Genomic DNA, 20,266 nt, shown 5'->3' on the forward strand with positions numbered 1-20,266 from the left:
CTACCTATTCCAAAGAAAGCTTATATTTCAGAAAACAGCAAAGGGAGAGGGATGGGATAGAAGTATTACATAATACCTAGACAAGAAGAAAGGAAAATGCTTTGTCTCTCAAACTGGAGCCATTATTTGTCCATGGCTAATAAAAAGTCAAGTTGCCACTTCTCTGCAAAACAGGAAGATAGCTGTTTGAAGGTTTGTTTTTACCTTCTAGCTACTTTTTTTCCCCTCTCTCTCTCATCCATCTCAAATAAAGATGGATGAATCTATTTCTGTTTCTCATTTTCCCAGCTGTGGCAGGAATCCTCTTCATTACATATACCAAGCATTACTCATGTGTGTGAATCATTTATATGATGTTGTACAAGGAAGTTATCTAGTACTGTCTTTTGCAATTTTGGGGGTGCAGCTCTGCCTCTAGTAACTCCAGGTGTTGAGGGGAAAGGGAAATAAAGAAGAGAAAAGAGTGTTTGTACCACAGGCCAGGGATCTATAAAAAAAAAACCCTAAAAGGGCACAATTTAGTTACTTGTGAGAACCAAGGGAATAAAGAGTAACTTTTTGATAATGTAACTATGATGGTAACTAACTACCTTTGTGGGGGATCTTTGAACTTGTTGCTCACATGCTATTTTGGGGAGGAATAATTTTCTGATTTATGGAATGCTGCAAACAAGTTAAAGGCCCACAAAATTCTTGATTATATTTTTTTTTTTGTCAGATGAAACTTTGGTGAATGAATGCTGCTATGAATTTTTTCAGCTTTACTGCAGACAAAGCTGAAGGTGTGACTTTAAAGATGATATTCAGAAAACTCTGTAAGAAGAGCTGCAATTTCCTAAGATATTGAAGTCCATGCTCCTCCTTTCAGCAAAGGTGATGAGAGATTTCTCAATATAATCTGGATTGTTACCCCTGTCAATTTTTGTTAAAGATTATCTCAGAACTGTCTTTGTCTCTTTCTCATTATACAGTTATAACACTTTAATACCAGTATATCTGACATGCCTTCATCCTATGGAATCATGGGGTTTATAGTTTCATGATGCAAAAGAGCTCTAGAGAACTACTAATCCTCATTGAACCATAAATCCCATAATTCTATAGGAGGAGCACCAAGACATTATTCTTAAAATGTTCTCTCTTAAAATACATACATCCTATTTTTTACATCGCTTTTCATATAATGATGTTCTGATTTAAAACCTTACCAGAGATGGAGAGTTGTGTTTCTTTTGGATCTATCTTACTTTCTTTTATTTTTGAATTCCTGTCTGTCAGCATAGCTCCTACTGTGTGTTTCTTTGATAAGCTGGTCTACTTTGTTTAAGTGCCTTCTCTGTAGTCACTCTTCCAATTAAAAGTATGAAGAAAAGATTTATGATAACAGATTGGGCCTGTTTCTTGGCTTGGTATAAGGGAGGAACTTTGAGTGCAAAAATCTAGAAGTCTAGAAGATAAGACTGCAATTTAAAAAGAGCAACAACAATTTTTTTGTGCCAACAATTAATCAACGTAAACTTAATTTAAACTGGAGTGAGGCAAGTCTGGATCGCGAAATGCCTAAGTCTGTATATTTTTACTTGAAACAAAGTATAAGTGGTTTGCTGAGTAATGATTCTCCCTCTTTTTGCTTCACTCTATGCTTCTGTAACATCTCTGTATTACTGAGCTGTCCAAATATATAATCTGTTGGGTTGAGATATATAAAGAGCCAGTGTGGTGTAGTAGTTTGAGTACACTTTTACTCTGGAGACCAGGGTTTGAATCCCCAGTTGGCTATGGAAATCAACTGGGTGAGCCTAGGCAAGTCACACTCTCTCAGCCTCAGAGGAAGGCAATTGCAAACCCCTCTGAACAAATCGTACCTATTAAACCCTGTGATAGGATCAATCTTAAGATAGCCATAAGTCAGAAACAACTTAAAGGCACACAACAGCACAGATATAAATCTAGCTACTTGTAACTGTGTTTGAAATATTCATTTATGACTGTTCCCTTAGAACCTAAAATAGGTACACACCCATCTATTGGAAAATAGCCGGTGCTTGCCTGCTACTACCACTCCCCATTCTCCACCATCTAGAAAATTACTGGATTGGGGAGAACTATACCCGAGGAAAAGTGGATTTGGAGGAAGGTTGGACTGGAGACTAACGTGAGTGTTTTATCACACCTGATTGCCCATTCGTTGCCCTTCCAAATCGAGGGGGAATGGAATCCAAGGAAGTCACGTGATGCGGATTCAGGCAAAGCGGAGTGAGTGCAAATTGTATTTCCACACCGGTGCATACCATGGGGGATTCAACGATTCGAATTGGGACCCTTGCGCATGCTCACTGGGGCTCTGGACACATCCTGAACCTTTGCACTTCCAAGGTGAAGAAGGGAACCTGGCTCCACTTTCATGGGAATGGCAGCTTCCCCTTTCTTCCTCCCTTCTAGTTTCCCATCCCTGGCAGCCAAATTCAAAGGGTCCTCCATGTCAGAGCCCCTATCCATTTCATCCACATCTGCATCTATCCTCTTGTCATTCTCCTCATCTATTCCATCTACATCTCTCCTTCCCTTTGTAGCAGTTGCCTTCTCTTAGGTTGCATCCACACTGGGGAGATAATCTGGTTTAACTCCAGTTTAACTGTCCTGGCTCAGTGCTATGGAATTCTGGGAACTGCAGTGTCCTGAGACATTGAGCCTTCTCTGCCAGAGATCTCTGGTGCCTCAGCAAACTAATAACTTAAATTATTATTAATATTAATATTATTTTAATTATTATTAATATTATTATTTTTAAATAATAAATTATTATTATTATTATTATTATTACTACTACTACTATGGGAGTTGGAGTTTGTTGTGGGGTCCTTGGCTCAAGGCTATGGAATTCTGGGAGTACCATCTTTACCTCCAGCCTCCTTTTTCTTTCTCTTCAGATCTGCCATCTGGATCTCCATCCCTAGTCTCATGTGAAGGATAGGGAATGTTACCAATCTCTAAATGCTCTCTGCTTCATCCAAGTGTATCATCCACCGGCAAAATTATTATTGTTGTTAATATTATTATTTTGCAATGAATTTTTAATAATAATAATAATAATAATAATAATAATAATAATAATAATAATTTTATTTCACTGCAAAAATAACCAGTGTAGAAACTGCAGTTCTACTTGGAAGTAAATTTTGCCTCCACCTTGGCCCCACTTTGGAGGACATCCTGCCCCCAACCCCAAAGAGTCCTTTAGAAACTTTACTAGCCCCACTCTCTCTCTTTGCCCCCTCTTTTCCCTTTCCATTTCTCTCCCCCCCCCCCCCCCCTCCCCCCCCCCCCCCCCCTCGTCTCCTGCCCACGTTAAAACCTGAATGCATCCATTCAGGGGGGAGCACCAGAAGCAAATGGGGCAAAAATGGGGCAAAAATGCAGCACGGCATCATGAGAAATTTGCAACCCAGGGATTTTACAGTGGTATTCAAGAGCACAAGCAAATTGGAATACCACACCAGACCAATCCGCAGTGAGTTCGAACCAAGCCTTAATGCGAATCCCGTCAATACACTTATTTAGCGAACTCGCCAAAATGAGGAGCCAGTAAGGATTCAGTTTGGAAGCCCCGTGGAAGCACCACACAAACAGCTCCCATTGAAAGGAACCAGGTGTGAAAATACACAGCGTTATAACGTCAATTCGCATCGTTCGACCCGCATTCACTCCTGATCTTAGCTCCAATAACCTCAGTGTGATAAACGCCATAGCTATATCTCATAACTACATTTCTTGATGCAGGGTCACAGCCAAAGCTTGCATTTCTTTTTGATGAACAGATGCAAGGTTAGTTCCAAGTCCTCATCTGCCACCCATTTTTTTTTTTCCAGTGGCCCCTTCCTGAAACAGGGAAATGCATATAATAGTGTGCATTTCATATCCAGTAATCAGAATTTCATATATGTTACTGTTTTTATTCTAAAAAAAAAAACCCATTTGTAACTAAATTCATTGACCAGACCAGCTGGGCGCGCCCCCGCGCTGCATCAGGAGGACTCTTGGCCGCCCGCGGCGCTGAAGGGAGGGAGGAGTTGAGTCGGTGGGAGCGGCTCTCTCCTTAAAAGCCGGCCCACCGGCGCCCAACCTGAGGATTCCTCCCCAGACCAGCTGGGCGCGCCCCCGCGCCGCGTCAGGAGGACTCTTGGCCGCCCACGGCGCTGAAGGGAGGGAGGAGTTGAGGGCTTTTTTGTTTTTGTTTTTTTTCCCCCTCCTCTTTCCTGGCGCAATATCGGCGTTCCTTCTTCAGGAGGAACAGGATTCTATCTGCTCACCATATTGCTTATGGTTTGAGCTGGGTCTTTTGTAATTTGGGGTACTTTTTTGGATAAGTTTGTGTTTTTAGGAATGACACCTTCTGTTGTCTTCCTTTGTTTTTGCGGGGTTTTTTGTTGTTACTGGATTTGGGGGTGGGAATGGGTTGTGGGAGGCCAGCTGTGGTGGTGGATGCATTTGTAATGGGAGCCCCGATTGAGGTTGTGCGAGGCAAGGGGAGGTATGGCGGTAGGACTGTGGATAGGTGTTTAAATGGAAGGGGAGATCGATGTGTGATACCTATCTCTCCTTCCTTCCACTTTCCTAACCAAAAAGGCCTGTGGGTCAGCCCAGTCGTACCACAAACCCTGTTACTGCTCCTATGCAACGCCAGGTCTATAAAAAATAAGACCCACATCGTGTATGATCTTTTGCAGGATAAAAACTGTGACCTGGCGTGCATTACTGAGACCTGGCTGGGGCCTGAGAGTGAGGCAGTGTGGGCCCAGGCCCTTCCAGCCGGGTTCTCAGTTAAGGACCAGATCAGGTTAGGTGGGCGGGGGGGCGGTGTTGCCTTGGTCCATAAAAACACTCTTTCTTTAACCAGGATCCCAGTCCGGAAAACAGATCACATCGAATGTATTTACCTGTCCCTGAAGGCCAGAGACAGTCTAGGGATTCTGTTGGTCTACCGGCCACCCCGTGCGCTAACAGATTCCCTGGCTGAGCTGACACAGTTGGTCTCGGAACTGGTGCTGGAGTCCCCTAGGCTTCTTGTCCTGGGGGACCTCAACATCCCTTTCGAGGCCAATGGTATTCCAACTGGTGCGGCTTGGGAGTTCATGACTACCATGACAGCCATGGGCCTGTCTCAATTAGTCTCAGGGCCAACACATTGTGCTGGTAATACTCTTGATGTGATCTTCAGTACGGACATGGAGGCTCCGTGGGTAGAGATCTCTAATGTCTCTCCCTTGTCATGGACGGATCATTTCCTGGTTGAGGCTACAATCAAGGCTCCTACCATTAACCCTCCCGGGGGTGGCGGACCTATTAGGATGGTCCACCCTCGAAGGCTGATGGAACCCATAAGGTTCCAAGAAGCCCTAGAGGGGTATACGACTGGCTCTGACGGCGATTCTGTTGATGCCCTTACCGACATCTGGGATACTAATCTCTCTAGGGCTATATACAGTATCGCTCCCAAGCGTCCTTTCCGGCCTGCTTCCAACAAACATCCCTGGTATACAGAAGATCTCAGGGCAAGGAAGCGGGTCGTGCAACGACTAGAGCACAAATGGCAAAGACATCAGCACTTGTCCGACAGGACACTCCTTCGCTCTCATTTGAAAGCTTACGGAGTGGCAATACGTGCAGCAAAGAATTCCTTCTATGCTGCACGTATTGCATCCGCAGAGTCGCGTCCGGCGGAGCTGTTCAGGGTGGTGAGGGAGCTAACTCGGCTCCCTCCCACCCTGAGCCCTATTTTAGAGCCATCTAAAGCCTGCTGCGACGATTTTAATAACTTCTTTGCGGATAAAATCTCTCGGGTAAGGGCTGATCTCGACGCCAGTTTTTGTGCAGATCCTATAGTAGAGATGTCCGAAGCATCCGTGGTCCCTGTTATACTGGATCACTTTGAGTTTGTTAGTACCGATGAAGTGGACAAGATCCTCCGAAGTGTTAGGAGGACAACTTGCTCTCTTGATCCCTGTCCCTCATGGTTGACAGCTCAGGGGGGTGATGTGGTGCGACTAATGTTGCATCACATAATCAATACATCTCTAAGTGAGGGTCAGTTTCCATCCAAATTAAAACTAGCAGTGGTTAAACCCCTGCTAAAGAAGCCCTCCTTAGACCCCCTGCTTCATAATAATTATAGACCCATCTCGCTGCTACCTTTTTTGGGGAAGGTGATCGAGAGAGCAGTCGCCTTCCAGCTTCAGTCGATCTTGGACGACACCGATTTTCTGGACCCATTTCAAACCGGCTTCCGGGCAGGCTATGGAGTTGAGACTGCCATGGTCGCCTTAGTTGATGATCTCCGTCTGGGCATGGACAGGGGGAGCGTGTCCCTGTTAGTGCTTTTGGACATCTCAGCGGCCTTCGATACCATTGACCACGGTATCCTTCTGGGACGCCTGAGGGAGTTGGGAATTGGGGGCACTGCCTTGCAGTGGTTCCGTTCCTACCTCTCGGGCAGGTCCCAGATGGTGGAGCTGGGGGACTGTCGCTCCGATAGGAGGGCCCTGACATCTGGTGTTCCTCAGGGAGCGATCTTGTCCCCTATGCTATTCAACATTTACATGAAGCCGCTGGGAGAGATCATCCGGAGACATGGGGCGCGGTGTTATCAGTACGCTGATGACACCCAGATAATTTTCTCTATGTCTCCAACTGATGCAGTAACTAAGGATGGCATCTCTCCTCTAGATGCCTGCTTGGCGTCGGTAATGGGCTGGATGAGGGAGAACAAACTCAGTGTGAATCCAGGGAAAACGGAAGTACTGGTGATAGGCTCCCCGGTTTCTGGTGGTGAGATCTGTCGCCCGGTCCTGAACGGGGTCACGCTCCCCCTGAAGGACTCGGTGCGCAGCTTGGGAGTGCTCCTTGACTCGTCGCTCCAGCTGACTTCTCAGGTGGATGCGACGGTCAGGAGTGCTTGTTATCAGCTTCGGCTGATACGCCAGCTGCGTCCCTACCTGGACCGAAAGGACCTAGAAACTGTTGTACATGCTTTGGTAACCTCTCGACTGGATTTCTGCAATGCGCTCTACATGGGGCAACCCTTGTACCAAACCCGGAAGCTGCAATTGGTGCAGAATATGGCAGCCAGATTGGTCGCTGGTAGTTCCAGGTCAGACCATGTAACACCTATTCTAAAAGATCTTCACTGGCTGCCTATTCGCTTCCGAGCTCAATACAAGGTGTTGGTTTTGACCTATAAAGCCCTAAATGGCTTGGGCCCAGGGTACTTGGAGGACCGCCTCTCCCCATATAATCCGCCTCGCACACTCAGAACTTCCGGGACTAAACTGTTGGAGGTCCCTAGGTCCAATCATGTGTGGACCTCACAGAGGGCTTTTACTACTGCTGCCCCTCCCCTCTGGAATAAGCTCCCTGTAGAGCTTCGCTCCGCCGCCTCATTAGCTGTTTTTAAAAAACAGTTAAAAACATACTTATTCCGTCTGGCCTTCCACCTTAATTTGTTCATTTATTTTCCTGCCCCTTTTCCCCTCTTTCCTCTTTTGACCTTGGATTGATGTTTATTCTTATTTTCTTCTGCCCCTGCCATGTGATTTTTCTATTTTATTGTTTTCCTGTTCCTGTTTGTAGTAATGTTTTTAACTGATTATTGGATTTTAACTTGTATTGTAATGTCTTTTATATTTTGTACGCCGCCCTGATCATACCCATGGAAGGGCGGGATATAAATAAAATTTATTATTATTATTATTATTATTATTACATATTCTAAATGGCTCTGTGCAACTTACATAACCCCAACAGAAATGTTTGTGGTACTTCATGATAGGGACAGAATTATAAGCAATCCAGTAGTGTCTGGTTGCTTACATATCAGGGAAACAGTGAATCCAGTCTGAGTTCTAGTCTGAATTTAAAAGGTGCTGAATTTCATCCTCAAAATAGGTTCAGAACATTGAATAATGCCTTTATAATTAAGACCAAAGACCAAAGAAGATTCACCACTGCACCAATATGGGAGCCACCACACACCACTGAGTTGATCTCTGGCTTTCTCATATGGCAAATTGCTCTTGCTGCCATGTGGCTTCCAGTCACCTGAATCAATGCCATCAGTAGGGTTGGTGACTCATGGTGTCCCCCACCCATAGACCTCATCCAGTACCACCCTATACAGTATCCTTAGTAATGTTTTTGTACTAATGTTACTCATAAATCATAATTCCTGTGTATCACGGAATGTAATGGCAATAGTTGTGACCTAAACAACTAACAAAATTAAATTTATACCTTTATATTACCCTGTCACATGCACAGCCTAAATGCATTTACACGTACATCATTTCATGTGGCTAAAGTGAAAATTTCAAAAGATGTTACGTTTTTAAAGAATATTTTTAAAGAATTTTAAAATTAAAAATGTTTTAATTTTTATTTTAGTATGCAAAGGGATTTTGTAGCACCTTCAAGAATAACTGAGAGAAAGAAGGTGCAAGCATTAGCTTTTGTAGACATGCATCTGAAGAACTAGGCTCAAGTCTGTGAGTGTTCATGCTACCAGCTTCCTTCTTTCAGTTAGTTTCAAAAGTTTACAAAATCTCCAGAATGCAGAAATGCATACTGATTTTCCAGACTAACATGGCTCTGTGAAGTTGAAGGCTTTCATGGCTGGCATCCATAGTTTTTTGTGGTTTTTTCAGGCTATGTGGCCATGTTCTGGAAGAGTTTATTCCTGATGTTTTGCTAGCATCTGTGGCTGGCATCTTCAGAGAATGCTGAACATGGCTCTATCTTTAAATTTGAAAAAAATAAAAGTTTTTTTAAAATAATTTTAAATTTTTTTAGAAATTTTAAACATTATTTTTAAATTAAAATTATTTTTAAATATCCTAGAGCCTCTTCTGTTTCTTCCTACTGAGCCTTGCACCACTCACACCATCTCTTTAGCATTTTAAAGGGATGCAGGTGAACACCAGAGCCCATTTCTGCCAAAAGGCAGATGTATAAAGAGCAGTAGTCTCACCCCCCCCCCTTAGGATGTCATCTGGTGCAGCTGCACCCTCAGCACCCTCTAGTGATGCCACGGACCAGGATGCACTCAATTTTTTTCCCCATGAGTCAGAACTAGGAAATAGGTGACCATCAGACACTCCTGGGCTATACTGATTCCTCACCTTTGCCTATGCTACCTAGATATCATGGGACTTGTAGTCCAACAACATCTAGAGGCTCATACATCCTCCAGCCCTGCAGGAGGCCCTTCTCTTATTTCTGCCAAAGCCCTTTGAGTCTGTAATCTGGGTTTCATTTCCAAACTGTTTTCCTCAGATTCAGTTTGAGAATAGATGGGAACAATGATTACCTGCTTTGGTGGGATGTTTTCAAGAGTAATTTGCAAAAGCCGGTGCCAAGCACCAAGATTTCCTAATAATTCATGCTCTGAAGTTACCATCATCCTGCTGCCAAAAACAATAAAAACAAATTTTGATACAACACTGGGGGGGGACATTCCTTTTGATAATAAAAGAGTACAACCCTTTCCGCCTATTTGCTTGTGGTGTTTCCACTCCAGCCACTTGAATGATGAGCTTCATTTCCAGTCTTCCAGCATTTCCATCTCTGGCCTGTTTCCAATCAGTTCTCATTTGTTGTGGTAAAACAATGGACAGAGCCACAAGTCTGCATGCAAACACACAAAGACACTCACACATCACAGCTTGTCTACTTTTCCTTTTTTATCTCATGTTAGAGTGGTCCTGAAAGCCAACATGAGCTGGACACTTGTTTGCATGCAACTAGTCTGCCCCAAGGGAAATGAACCAGGCTGCTGTGTGGCGTTATCTCATTTCCTGTACAACAAACCCCCTTTCCCTGGAACAGAGCAGACTTCAAGCCAATAGATTTAATGGATGGTAGCAGAGAACATGATGCCCACGCCCAGTGCCTTTGTTTCTTAGGGCCAAACCAAATGTCATAAAGAATTCCAAATTATGGTCTTCCATATTTTTTAAAAAACCAGAAACAAACTTCAGGAAGCAGCTAGTCTGAAACTGATTATTATTATTATTAATTTTTATTAGATAAATATAGTACAAAAAAGAAACTAAGATGAAAAATAAGAGAATGTAAGCAGGGACTATACTATATGCTTGTAAATTACAAGCATGTTCCATTAATTTGGCAGGGGTTCCATTTTTTCATCAATTCCTCTTGTCTTATTTATGTTTTCAGTGGCCAAAAAACATTTGCCAGCTGAAAGAAAAATCTTGATTCCACTTTTCAACCTATGCCACTTTCTGGCAGTCCTCTGGTCCCTAACCTATCAGATAAGTGGAGGCATCCTGTATATATAAGTTTCCACTTTTCTTTGGGGGAGAAGATAATATCTGAATGATGCTCTGAGGGCACCATGTTTCATCTGATCTTGGAAATGAAGCGTCATTAAACTACTGTTTAGTACTTTGATGGAGGTACATCAAGGAGCATTAGGTGTTGTACTGACATTTCAAGGAAAGTAATCACAAGCCACTTTGAATATTCCTTGCCCAGGAAAACACTATGCAATTCATGGGGTTATCCATCAACAGGCAACTTGGAATCATATTCACAAGTATAGATGCACCCATACACAATACCTCCAATCAGAAAGTAGTAACCATTGAACATACCCACATCGTAATCCACAAGAAAGCATTAGCTTGATTACATTGCCAAGTTATAGATGATGTAGACAATTTTCTTCTGAAAAGGCATAGTGATGTCCAGTATACTCAAAACATCATTTTTTACTCAACCAAATATAGTTTTAAATCTAAATAGACTACAGATATTGATTCTAGAGCCATCTTCCACCGATTGATCTGTGCGGGAGAATATCAGTTTTTACTCCATTCAGTTCTAACTTAATTAACATCAACGTTAGTGCTTTCCAACAAATGTTTATACATTTTCAATTTTGCTGAACTGCAAGGGTTCTTGACCTGGAAATACTAATTGATCTAAAGTATGAATCCACAATCACCCTGTTTCTTTCATAAAAATGACTTTCTCACAATTTCAAATTAGGGTCATACCATAAAGTTAATTTAACATGAGCATATAGAGCAAATTGCAATCAACACATGATCAAATGACAGGCCACCCTTATTCTAGAACTGTTAGACTTCTTCTGACCTAGCTTTCTTCCATGCTTTATTTTTTTAAAAATAAAATAAGAAAGAGCAGCCTCAGCAAACTGAGGACTCTATTACACAGGAGGCAAGCGTCATGAAAATGTGATTAAAATGTGGTAATAATCGGGAGAAGATTATCACACCCCCACACACTTCTCCCATTCATGTCCCATGTGTAAACTGTAATGGATACGTCAGTGGGTAATAAAGGAAACTCACATTATTACCCAAAGACGCATCCATTACAGTTTTTGCATGTGACATGAATGGGAGAAGTGTGTGGGGGGGGGGTGATACTCTTCCCCTCCCCCATCGCGCTATTACCACATTTTCATCATGTTTTCATTATGCTTGCCTTCTTCGTGTGATAGCGTCCTGAGTAAACTGTGACTGGACTGGACAATGGACCTGTTGTAGCAGGTAGCTGTAGTTAAAGAGTTCTCATACCTTTATCATGTTTCTTGTATTTGAAATGTGGTGCTGGAGAAGAGTACTGAGGATACCGCAAAAAACAAATAAATGAGTCCTTGAACAGATCAAGCCTGAAAGTGTTCCAGGTCTTGATGTTTTCTGGTAGTATTATTGTGCCATCTGCACAATAGGTTGTTGATATTTCTTCCTCCTATCTTCACTCCTCCTTCTGAGTCTACCTCTCTTCTTCGTATGATGTTTTTGGCATATAAGTTGAACAGGTATGGTGATAATATGAAGCTTTGCCTGACTCCTTTGCCTGTGGGATCATTTTTTCTCCATATTCTGTTCTGACAGTGGGCTCTTGTCCTGAGTACGATTTCTCAACACGAAAGATCAAGTGTGATTGGCAAACCATGTCTTGGAGCATTCCATAGCTTTTTCATGACCATGCAGTCAAAGGTGCTTGCTATAGTCTATAAAGCACATACTGATTTTTCTTTTGGAATTCCTTGTTGCACTCCATTAGCCATCATATGTTTGCAATGTGATCCCTGGTGGCTCTCCTTTCATGAACCCTCTTGCACCTCTGGGATTTCTTCTCCATGTGTGGTTAGTGTCTGTGTTGTAGTTTTTCAAACTAATTTTGTTGTGTGGGGGAATAGTGCTATGGTGCTATATTGACTGGATTTTGCCTCGCTCCCAGAAGCCTCAGCCATGTTGGCCAATATGGGAACTGAAGTCCAAATCCCTTAAAGGGGAAGTTTGCAGATTGCTGCAGCTGAAGCAGGACACGGACACACAACACCACAACAGAGGAGAGAGAGAGAGAGGAGAGAGAGAGAGAGAGAGGAGCATGCTGGGACTCAGACAAGCATTCTGAGTCGAGCATTCATTTCACTCTCCTCTCTCTCTCCTCTCCCTCTTTTTTCTTGCTGCTCTTGCATCAGCTGTTGTTTTAAGAGCTCTGGCTATGAAGAAGTGTGCGTACTTATTTTACTTTTTATTTATTCATGGCACTGGAAGTAAACTTGCCCCAAAGAACCATGGAAATCTGGCAACAAACACAAAAAACAGGGAGAATCCACGAAAATAAGAAGTTTTCACACTACAGCAACTGCACACAAAAAGTGAATTTGTGAATGAAATGGAAATAATTTTATATTTTTCCCAAAATGCTTATTTCCTGTTATGTCACTTTCTTATCAGATTCTAAGCAGTTTGCGCACAACTGTGTGTGAAAACTATTCATCCTAATATGCTGGAAACCATGGGTTCTGACCCATTAAACTTCCATTTCCCCATGTGATAAACTCCAATGAAGGTGTGTGTGTGAAGAGAAGCCCTCCCCAAAGTTCACAAGACTAGGCAGACTCATGTATGGGTTTTCAACTGTTGGTCCTCTGCTGGAGCAATTCCATGTATGACATTTCATTATCCACTCCCAGGAGTCAAACGGTGAGGTGGAGTTTCCCACTGGTAGCATGCAGATTGTGTCACCCGATGCAGTTAACTCATGGTGTCACCACCCCCATTGACCTCTCCTGTACCAAACCATACAGAATCTTAATTGCTTTTTGTTACTATGTTACTCTAAAATTGTTAATTCCGTATCATGAATGAAATGGCAATCGTGTGACAAAAACAAGCTAAATTAACTTACACAATTATTTTTACAAATCATATGCACCAGCCTACATGTATGGACATTTATATAGTTTTGTTGGGTTAATATAAAACTTTGGTAAGAAAAATGGGGACAATTTTAATGGTTGCACCAAGGGCATGTCTGGCACGGTATGTGTGGGGGGAAGGCCTTGTGAACATGTCCCATGTTCATTACACTGTCTTTGGCCACATTTTAATGGAAAATACAACCTGCCTTCCATTCCTTCAGGAATGCATTTAAAAAAGAAACCAGTGTGTGCCTCTGTCAATTGAGAAACAGAGGCACATGTAGATTGCTTGTGCTATCTCTGTACACATGCACCCCACCCAGACAGTGCATTGCCTTTTCACTTGAGGTGAAGCCTAGAGTTTTAATTTGATAGCGTGTAAGACAATTTCTAGCAAATTCTTGCATGAATGGCATATAGTGTCATGAAGCATAGCTATTTGATCGCCCTCTAAATAGCTCAACCCAAAAAGTGATAGAATTGCCCTAAGCTGCCTCTTTATCACATATGTATCATGAGGAGGCCCCTAGGTTGTATTGTGTGTGTGTGAGGAGAGAGAGAGAGAGCGCAAGAGAGAGGTTGCTAACACTTTTTAGTTTGCACGTTTTTATGAAAACACAGAGATAAGTATGCGTTTCAAATTGTTTTTCACACAGAACTAAACAAATTTCTTTAAAAACAAAAAGGGGGACTATTAAATTACCACCTTTTCTCGCAGCAGGATTTCTGAATCTCTTACTAGCTGCATATGGTTCATCAAATAGTTCATCAAATTCCCGTACTAAGTACATGACAGGAGGTGTATTTGATGAACATATAATGCTATGCAGCTATAATGGCACAAGACCCTTGAGGATGCCGTTATAGGGGGTGGTTGCACAGTGCACGACTCACATTGTTACCAGGATTGCCTGGCCCTGATCATATGTTTCTGTATAAGCAGGGATGGGTCATGCTGTATGTACGGGCCATGTCAAAATGCATGTTGCTTTCGGTTCTCTCATCCTCTACCCTGTTTAAGCAAGCCCAGTGTTTCAGAGAAGCAAGTGTGCACCTCAGTAAACAGTTTACCCTCCCTAGCTAGTAGCTTTTTGAGGCACCTAAGAGCTTTTAGATCCGCATGTCTCTAAGCCTAAATGACTTGGCCCAGGGTACTTGGAGGACCGCTTCTCTCCCTATAATCCGCCCCGCTCACTAGGTCCGCAGGGAAGATCTGCTAGAAGTCCAACTGACATTATGCAAGGACTCACAACGGGCCTTTTCCATCTTGCCCCAAGATTATGGAATAATTTCAGATGAGCTCCGCTCCACCACTATTTTAGATACTTTAAGGAAAACTTAAGACCTTCTTTTTTCTCAGCCTTCCCCCATGAGATGTTACTTCATGTTTCACCCCTCGGTTTGACGACCTTGTGATGTTTATGGATTTCCCCCTTCAGCTGAACTGTTGGTTATTGTTATTGTGACTGTTTTTAGATATGTTTTAATTGTTTTTATCTTGATTTTTTTTTTACTTAACTTGTATGCCACTTGATCAAAAATTGGAAAACGGGATAAAATTATTTATTATTATTATTATTATTATTATTTTATTATTATTATTAGTGGCTTGAGTGCTGGGCTCAGGAGAACTGGATTAGAATTCCAGGATGGCATTGGGCAATCACCCTCTCAGCTCAGAGGAAGGCAATGGCACAACCCTTTCTGGGGAAAAAAAACTTCTGGCAAAACCTCTGTCCTCATGTAAGATTGTCCATAGGTTCTCCATTAGTTGCAATGACTTGGACGAGCACACACCAACACAAAACATATGAGTGGGTGTGAGTGGCTACTGAGCATTTCCAGGGTCAGGCTTAGGAAGGGGGCACCCAGCTTGCTTTTAGATGCCATTGTGAGCAAGTGGGTACCTTCTTCCCTAACTTCTGAGCCCCCCCCCCCCCGAAACCCACATCCGTGCACTATCTATGATCAGCCCAAGGGAAGGAAAGCAGCTGACTCACTCGCCGACAATCTAAGGAAAACCGCCTAGCAAGAGCAGGCCAGTCTCCACACATACCCCACCTTCCTTGCCAAGGTAAGGAGGGGGGGGCGCACATGTTCAGCTTGGTCCTTGCCACAGCCAGTGCTCTGTGAGGAAACTGGCCACCAGAAGGGGGGCTGGGGGGCAATGGGGTGTCACCCTGTTGAGGTGCCACTCGATGTGGTCTCACCCCTGCACCACACCACCCAATGACCCACTGGGTTAAATTAACCTAAAATTCTGCCCTTGTGCTAAGTCGCCTCTACAAGTGTTACCAATGAGTTGCAGCTTTTCTCTACCTCAACTTGTTGTGTGTCTCCTAACAGCACCACCAGTTGTCACTCTGGGATGCAACAAACCAAAGAAATTTCTGCAGGAATTATAGTGCTCTCACTCTCTTCTAACTGCTTGTAAAAAAAATCTCCCTGCCATAAAGCTGAGGAAAGCGATCTCACACGGATTCTCCTAGAAGTAAGTATGGGAAGAAACTCAATCAATCAAGATCTAAAAGCGGGATGCCTTCAAGCAGGAAATTTTGTGAGATGTTTCCACTGTGAGTACATGATCCCAAAATCAAGAAAGAAGGTTAAGAAACCTCATCATACATAGCGAGCAATGAGGTCCAAGGGGTCCATGGCTGTATTGTCTGTACTAGTTTAAAAGTGCTATCATTTAAACAAGGTGTTCTAGGTTCATCAAGGCATTGACAGACAGAAGTGTCTGATGGCTCTGTGTTCTTTAAAACTTTAGGTTAAAAATCAATTTATATTATTTATGTGTGTTGACAAGGTCTTTGGATAGACCACAAAGCTCTTCCATACAGCAGATCTCAGGAAAGGGGGGTATCAATCTACTGCACAAAAGCTATTGAAGTCATTTCCACTCTTTCATCTGTCCAGCTGGAAACTCTTTGATCTATAGAAAAAGAAGTAATTAAGGGCTCTATGCCTTCTGTCACAATGTGCCATATTCTTGCAAAATCTTAACAGTGTTGCTTTTATATTGGTTCTTCGGACCATCTATATGAACGGCTTTAAACCAGAGAGGTCCGAAACGGTCCCACTCTCATGGGAGAGGAAGGTAGCAATGTTTCATTTAAATGACTTTTTTTTTCATTTTTTAAAATGTTCCTGACTTTATATTTCATGCATTGTACCATATCCCACATTCATGTTAATTATGCAATTTGGAGCGGTCACTTTTGGAGCTCTTCCCAGTTATTTCCATATATTGCCCTCATTTGTCACTACCTCACTACTCACCTGCCTAATGTCAGATCATTAATGAACACATTAAATAACATTGGTTCCAGCACGAGTAGTCGACCCTCTTCTGCATCCATCCATTGCTAGGGCCCAGTGATGTATTCAAGTCTTTACTCCAAATCATAAGTCAAGTGTCAGTCTTTCAGGTCTCAAGTCAAGTCTAAAGTCCTCGCAAGTACTTTCCAAGTCAAGGCTCAAGCGAGTCTCAAGTCCGGTGCTAACTTTAACCAAAAAGTCTGGGTGGCGGGGGAGAGATTTTCAATGACCAAAAAATAGGGACATGCACAAGTACAAAACGAAATTCTCAGGGGAACAGAAAATGTGTTCATAATGAGCTTGGGAGGAAGGATCCTTCTGAGTTTTTCAATTTAGAGGTTTTTCTGATGTGCACGAGCAGAGTGCTGTGATTTAACCCACTGACCCCATCACCTAACATTGTTGTTTGGATAAAGTTAGACCACCATGTAGTTACAAAATATACTAAGTCGAGTCGAGTCAGTTTGATGTTTATCACTATACTCTATGTGTCTCTTCCCTTAAATCTTATTGCTCCTGTTGCATTTGGATTTGCAGTTAAGGAGGGTTTAGAATTCTCGGCAGGAATTCTTGCTGAGAATTCTAATACCCCTCCTTAAACTGCAAATCCAGAATGCACAGGAGGCAGCTGAGCAGTTAAAGTGGAATGTGCACTTAGAGTATTATTGATTAAAATCACTAGTGTATCATTATTGCTGAGTCGGTCAAGTGGTCAATGAATGACTGAGTCCAATTGAGACAAGTCAGTTGACTCAGACTACTCACTGCTAGGACGACATATAGTGTATCTTGTTTTCATTCCAAAGAGGGCTTTACATTCCACGCGATTTCCTGCTTCCCATGACTGTGACTTTGTTCAGTCTTCACTGGGACATACTTTGTTAAATGATTTTTTGGGTCTAAGCAAATCCTTATGGATCCCTTGGTCTTATGTTTGCAACATTGAATAATCCAGGGCTGAAGGAGACGGGGGAGAAGAATGAACGGGATGTTTTAAAACGTCTTGAAATGGGAGGAGATTATCGTACTGTTGGTATGTCTTTAGCCACTGAGCTGCTAAGAGAAAACCTCATGAGAAGACTCCTGCTTTACTTAATTAATTGAGCGTATGTATTTCCTGGATAAGTTACTCCATTATGAATCCAAGCCCTCCCCAGTCCATCTGCCTTGGTTCCAGGCCTTCTGAGGTAGAGGAACGCTGGACCTTTACCTTTCCCTCCACACTTTCCTCTCCTTCTTGTCGTCTTTTTAGATTGTAAGCCTGAGGGAGGGAACCGTTCTAATTAAAACGATTGTTGTACAGCGTGTGTAAATTACAGCGCTTCATAATAAAGGTAATATAATAATAAATAATATAACAACAACAACACTTGCTACCAAACGCTTTCTCATAATTCAGATTTTGGATTAACTTAAGGCATCCCAGCAAATTCCATATGGCAGAGCCTTTGTCTCTTCTAAGGTTACCCTACAATGTCAATTATGGGCAGGCCACCCAAAGAAGTAGTCGTTTACAGATGGTTTAAATAAAAATAAATAGTAGTAAATCATGGAATTGGAAAATTGCCATTTTTGAGGGGGGGGGTACCACCTTGTTCGTTTTAAAACAAGAGTGCTGTGAAGAAAAGGAGAATGAGAAAGAGTCTAAGACAGGAAAGAGAAAGAGGTGTATTTGCTTAATGTGGGTGATAAGATGACTTCACACCAAATAGATTACATTGCCGTACATGCTTGTTCTCCTCAGCCCCTATATCTTGTGACCCTTTCAAAATTAAACCCTGCACCAAATGCTGAGTCACAGAAGTCCGACCTTTTTAATTGTCAAAAATTTTTTTGCACCACGTGGTTGGCATTTCCCTTGGTGGTCATACTTGGTTTATTACTTCGAGCTGCTGAGCTTCCTGCAAGCAGGGAACACCATTTATTTCTTTTTTTTATTAATAGTCTTCTTCCTCAATTAAATGTGTAATGTCCCTCCCTTTGCCTTCTTTTCCCTTCTTTCCTCTCCTTCTTTTCCATTCATGAAGAGGAGTGGAAGAGATAAATGTTTTACCTTACTTTGGGTATGGAAATCTCATGTACCAATGATTTCTTTTTCAAGGAAGCGTGGGAAGTTCTTCTGAAAAACTGGGGGTTCCTACAGAGTGGGTTTGATCTGTCTATGATTATTCTAAAAATTTGTTCATTTTTTTTAATGTGGGAATGCACATGGATTTGCTTTAACCAGGAGTTATTGGGGTGGAGGACAAGGAAATATTTGCTCCAGCAGAATTCAAATCAACCAGATTTTCCGTCAATCCCCTAAATTTCTAGGACTGTGGGGAGACATGGAAAATTTATATCTAGAATGCATATTTGCTGTGTTCACATTCTTTCCTGTCCTCTTCTTGGATGGGCTTAAATATTATTTTTTTTAGGCTGAAGTGACATTCTAAGGAGATTATTTTATTTGCTCCCAGCACCACTTTAAGAAGGCAGATTTTTACCACATTACTTCATCACCAGCAGCAGGAACCCATTTGCACCCATGCTTCTTCCACTTCTCAAGAAAGGAAAATCCCTCATGAAAAGTATGAGATAAGCCAGAGAAGCCTGTTTGCAAATTGACTACTTGATGGGTGATGCATTGAGATCCATCTTCTTAACATTACATTAATTGGTGTCGAAGGCCCGGACATCTGGTGATAAATGTCCTGGAATGGCTAGAACTTACTTGTGTATTGCCACATTGCACCTGGGACCTGTCTGAATGATGTAATGTCTAACGACATTTAATGGGAAGGTTGCATCCGTCCAGTGGATGTAAGCTGAGAATTAATGTAAACAAATGGGAGGTTTTGGTGTGGAGTTGTGGAAAGTTAGTACAGTTGGTGTTTGTGAGTATTAGTGAGAGTTCTAGCATAGCTCTGTGTTGCTGTGAGCTGTTAAGGGGGAAGTCAGAATGTTTGCTTTCATCCCGGAACTCTACTCTGCATCTGTATATAGTCAACTCCTTATCCTCTGTAAATAAATCCTTCATCCTGGAACTGTCCGGTTTCTGCTTCCTGATTTCTAAGAGTATCTCAAGGTCTGGCAGAGATAATGAAAATCACATTCACGCCTCAAACTCAGTGTGACATTTAGTTCCATCATGGGTCTTTGTCTATCACTACTATCACCACCACTTCTTCATCCTGCTCTCTTCAATCCATGTCCAAGCATTGACTGTTGCTTCTTGACCATCAAATTGCTCAGCTAAGAGAGCAGAGAAGCCTGGAGCTGGGCTGGGCCAGAGTAGAAGCACCACCAGCCTGGGTGACTCCTCCATCCTGAGGCTACAGAGAGGCATTGCCACTCAGCATGGTCAGTGAAGTCTCAGCTAGGTTAGGTGGAGGAAGCAGGAGCAGTGAAGATAAGCAGCAAGGCAGTGGCTGCAACTCAGTTGCCTGCTTCTCTGCACTACAGCAAATCCTGAATCTTAGAATGTAACATATTCCTCCTAGTTAGAGAAGAAATAATTATATTACCTTAATAATTGAAACTGGACAAACATCTGGCAATATGTGCAGTTGCTGGATAGTATGTCTTCCTCTATGGGAAAGAAGATTCTCAGACCTTTGACTAGTGAAAGATTATCCTTGGGAATCTATAGCAAGTGACCAGTTAGTTGCAGATTTGGCTAGCCTCCAGGATATTCAAAATAGATATTGG

The sequence above is a fragment of the Sceloporus undulatus genome, chromosome 4, assembly GCF_019175285.1.
Source record: "Sceloporus undulatus isolate JIND9_A2432 ecotype Alabama chromosome 4, SceUnd_v1.1, whole genome shotgun sequence".
Taxonomy (NCBI): domain Eukaryota; kingdom Metazoa; phylum Chordata; class Lepidosauria; order Squamata; family Phrynosomatidae; genus Sceloporus; species Sceloporus undulatus.